Below are 5,002 nucleotides of genomic sequence, written 5' to 3'. Positions count from 1 at the left end.
TCCCGCTTGAGGACTGCCTTCTGTTCCGATCTCACCAAATGCTTTTCAAATACATAGGTTCCAGCAAGGCCTGTGAAAGGGACTAGAGGCCGCAGACCCAGCAGCGCCTGCTGGTAGGACTAAGTGGGGGTGGGCCGGCATGGAGGCCGGCTCTCTTCCGGGCTTGTGTCCTTCCCTGGGGTGTTTGCCCGGTAATTGTTACAGCTGGAGGAACGGAGCCTAATTGCCTGTCCCTGTGTGGAAGCATGCTCCCATCTGTGCCATCTGTGTTGTGCAGGTGGAGAGCAGGCCGTCCTCTCCGGCCGCAGCAGAGACAAGCTCTGTGCAGCACGTACTGTCGTTTGGAGGGGTGGGAGCTGACAGGCCCCAGGCGTCCCTAAGGAGACCAGCCGGGCTGTTCCTGGATGGCTGAGCCATCACCACACTCCTCCAAACACCTGCCAGGCGCCAGGCAGCATCCCTCTCACATTCTCAGCTGGTCTCCCCACCAGAGATTGTCAGGACGTGTATGTTCATCCTTATAAATGTGTCCACCATTTATGAAGTGAGTTTGTTGTGCAGCCTCTGACTTTGAAGCTCGCTCTGGAGTGTTGGGTTTCAGAGAAGGCAGGGAAAGGAGCCGTGGATGCAGACAGCTGGATCCTCCATCCCTCTCCCATCTAGGGACGAGCTTCCCTTGGGAGTGTAAGAAATGTGATATGAGATGCTGCTGCTGCTAAGTCGCTTCAGTCGTGTCCGACTCTGTGCGACCCCAGAGATGGCAGCCCACCAGGCTCCCCCGTCCCTGGGATTCTCCAGGCAAGAACACTGGAGTGGGTTGCCATTTCCTTCTCCAATGCAGGAAAGTGAAAAGTGAAAGTGAAGTCGCTCAGTTGTGTCCGACTCCTATCGACCCCATGGACTGCAGCCTACCAGGCTCCTCCGTCCATGGGATTTTCCAGGCAAGAGTACTGGAGTGGGTTACCATTGCCTTCTCTGGATATGAGATGCTGAGCCCCACCAAAACCAGTTCAACTAATTTCATCATCTTCAGTCTTGAACAGCTAAATTCATTCTCGTTCAGCGTTCAACATAAGATTTGAGCACCTACTATGTGTCAGGTAAATGCTGTGCTGAGATGTTGAGGATGAGGGGAGGAGTAGGCAAAATGCTAAAAAACCCCCGAGGTGTGTATCGGACCCGTAGAGGAGATTGGAGGAGAAGCAGAGAAGGACAGCCGCGCTGGGGAAGGGATGCTGAAACTGGGTAGGTGGGAGTGTGTCATGTGGGCCAGGACAGAGGAAGCCTTGAGTCCTCACCTCTTTTTCTCTATATATTCTTTAGTTGATTTCATCCATTTTATGGTTTTAAATTCTAGGGATAAGCTAATGATTCTCGAAACTGTAACTCCAGCCCTGACTCCTTCCTTGAGTGCCAAATTCACATATCCCTTGGTTTACGTGGCCTCTTCATGTGCAGATCTAACAGGCATTTCAGAATCCGTGCATCCTAAACAATATTTTCCATTCCCACTCCCACCCCCAACCTGTTTTTCCTACAAGGCTCCCAAATGACTTCAGTATCTAGCCATTTACTTGCAAAACCTAAGGAGTTACTCTCAATTTCTTTTTTTTCCCCCACCCCCCACGCATCTGACTTCACTCCAGGGAAGTGCCCTGAGCAGTCTCAGCCAATTATGGTGGTCTCATACGAACTGCTAGTTACTAGAACTAAGCTAAGACCAGTTGGCATAGGGGTTAGTGTAGGAATGTCATGTGATGTAGTTCAGGTCAATAATACCCTGAGATAAAGGTGTCTAGTGCCTTTGAGGAAACATTTCTCTCTAGAATATGCTAATGAGGGGGAATTCCCTGGTGGTCCAGTTGTTAAGAATCTGACTGCCAATGCTGGAAACATGGATTTGATCCCTGGCTGGAGAAGAGTGCACATACCACGGAGCAACTGAGTCCGTGCACTGCAGCTACTGAACTCTCAAGCCCGAGAACCACAACTGCTGCAGCCTGTGAGCCACAGCGCCCGTGCTCCATAGCGAGAGAAGCCTCCGCAATGGGGAACCTGAGCACTGCAACAAAGGGTACCCCCACTCCCTGCAGCTAGAGAAGGCCTGTGCACAGCAGTGAAGACCCAGTGCAGCCAAGAATAAATAGATAATCTAAAAAAAGAATATGTTAGTGAGGAAACATGTAGCCCACACTCCTGCCATCCAACACCCTATGATCATGTTTCACTGAGAATCAGCCTTAGGATGAAGCTGGCCTTCTGGGTGGTAAAATGAAGAAAGAACCTGAATCATAGATGACAGAGGTGGCTGATTAGATCAGCCAACCCTGAAACCCACCCTACATCTGAATTTCCAGTTCCGTGAGACAGTAATTTCCTTACTGTCTAAGCTGCTTGAATTGGATTTGCTGTTTCTTGCAGTTGAAAGCAAATTAATAGATGCAAAGAGAAAGGCAAGTTGCCCATGGCAAGAGTCAGAAAGTTCCTTGTGTCTGGGGACCTTCTTAGATCCCGTTCCAGTGTCCATGAGGCCCCATTATGATTCCCATTCTTAGATCCCTGTTCTTGAATTTCTGTCAGATTTCTGGCCCTCCTGTAGGCCTCTTCAGCCACACCTGAGCTGAGCTGGCTGTTTCTCGTCCCTAAAATGACTTAACTAAAATGGGCGATAAAGCACTCAGCACATTGAATACTTGACCCATAATTAATTCTCAAATCCTGTGTATTTGTTTACATTAACTTTGTTTCTAAAGGATTTAAAGCTGTGTTAAGTAAACTCTAGTGTCTTCTCTCTGCAAATGTTCACCCAGTAAACCTCAAGAATCTATGGAGAAAAAAGCTCTTTGAAACCAAAATGTTTAAGAAATGCAGAGACTTCAGATTTAAATTCTTCTCTGAACCTCTTTCCTCTCGTTCCTACTCGGCAGGGAGCTGGCATGTCAACAGTCAGTTTGAGGCTGCTGTGGACCCTTGAGAGAAAGCTTCCATGTAAATTCAGCAGAACCTCTTTCATTTAGAGTTCTTACAGAGAAGCACATAAATCAGTGAAAAGCCTAAATTAGATAATTTTTAAAAGAACCGTAGCTTCATTATTTTCAAGTACACAGAGTAACTCCATCTCAGCTATGAAGTGTTCCTTTGCAGAAGCCCTTTGGGATGTTCCTTAATGAGTAGATCATAATTATTGGTAATCAGCATAACGGTTCTCCTCAGTGCATGCTTCCAAAGCATTTGAGTGTATTAAGTGGTTTTGATGTTCTGTGGGGTAATTTTGTTTACAACATTAAACAACATTGCTCAGTGTATACCTTTATAGCTATAATCCTCTGTTTTTTTTTTTTTTTAAATTCTGAAGGCTGTCTCCATTGTACAACATTTGATTACCAGAGGCAGAAATAATGTAGGAAGCAGAGAGATGCATAGGAAGACTCAGATCCTTTGCAGATGGAGCCCTGATAGAATTATGAGAACAGCTCAGGTTTGCAAATGAGGTCTGTGCTGCTAGTTATGTGACCCTGGGGTTGATAATGAGAACCTGATGGAGTCTTAGTTTCTCCTCTGTAAAATGGGGATAATTTCTCATTTTCAGGGTCAGTGTGAGCACTGAATGAGCATTAACCAAATGCTTCTTCATTCCTTGGTGACCAAGCAACATAAGCTTGCCTCCTCCAGGCCCAGCTCCTGATCACCCCCAGGAGACTGGTAGCATTACCTCTGTCCCCACTCGCCCATGTCTGAGAGGATCAGAACATCCCTAACCCTCTTTGCAGCCAGACATGTTGGCTAGAAGGGAACTTTGTTTGCTGAGAGTTTGTTACCATTGATTGTTAGCATTTAGTAAGAGCTTATTATCATGGACCTGGTGGTTCAGACAGTAAAGAATGTGCCTGCAACGTGGGAGACCTGGGTATGATCCTGGATTGGGAAGATCCCCTGGAGAAGGGACTGGCAACCCACTCCAGTATTCCTGCCTGGAGATTTCCATGGACAGAAGAGCCTGGCGGACTATAATCCATGGGACTGCAAGAAGTCAGACATGACTGAGTGACTCACAACGTCTATCATGGACCAGAAGCTCTGTTAAGCACCTCACCCAGGAAGGGATTTGTGTACTACTGCATCCATTCTGGGATGCAGTTTTCAAAATCGGACCCTATCTAAAGTTGGCATCTTCGAGTGTCAGCCAGGTGACAGTTGTGACGTCACTACTGTCACCTCCTCTGAGTGATCACATTGAGCATAGTCATTGTGTCATCATTTCTACCAAGTAATATGCATTACTGACATGTGACATGTGTTAAAGTTCTGTGCTGTTTAACGTGTCTTCCAAAAGACTGACCTATAATATTTGGTTTTCTCTTTCTGATTTACTTTACTCTGTATAACAGACTCTAGGTCCATCTACATCTCTGCAATGACCCAATTTCATTCCTTTGTCCTTTGTTTGACTGAGTAGTATTCCATCACATACATGTGCCACATCTTTATTACCCGTTCATCTGTCGTTGGACATTTAGGTTGTTTGCATGTCCTGGCTAACGCATATATGTGGAATCTAGAAAATAACCTATTTCCAGGGCAGGAATAGAGACACATATGTAGAGAACAGACATGTAGACACAGAGCAGGAAGGGGAGGGTGGGATGAAATGGGAGATTAGGGTTGACATATATACACTGTCATATGTAAAATATACAGCTTGTGGGAACAAGCTACATAGAACAGGGGGCTCAGCTCTGTGCTCTGTGGGGACCTAGAGGGGTAGATGGGAAGTGTGGATGTATGTATACAGATAGCTGGTTCGCTGTGTTGTACAGCAGGAACTAACACAACATTGTAAAGCAGTTACACTCCAATTTAAAAGAAAAAAGGCGTTGTACCATGATTTGGTATTACAGTGAAAGGTTATTTTGTACTCAGAATGGTACAGCAGCAGTTTGAAAATGAAAGTGTTGGTCACTCAGTTGTGTCTGACTCTCTGTGACTGTAGCCCGCCAGGCTC

This window comes from Bos javanicus, chromosome 21, assembly GCF_032452875.1.
Source record: "Bos javanicus breed banteng chromosome 21, ARS-OSU_banteng_1.0, whole genome shotgun sequence".
Lineage (NCBI taxonomy): Eukaryota > Metazoa > Chordata > Mammalia > Artiodactyla > Bovidae > Bos > Bos javanicus.
Note: the sequence above shows the minus strand (reverse complement) of the source record.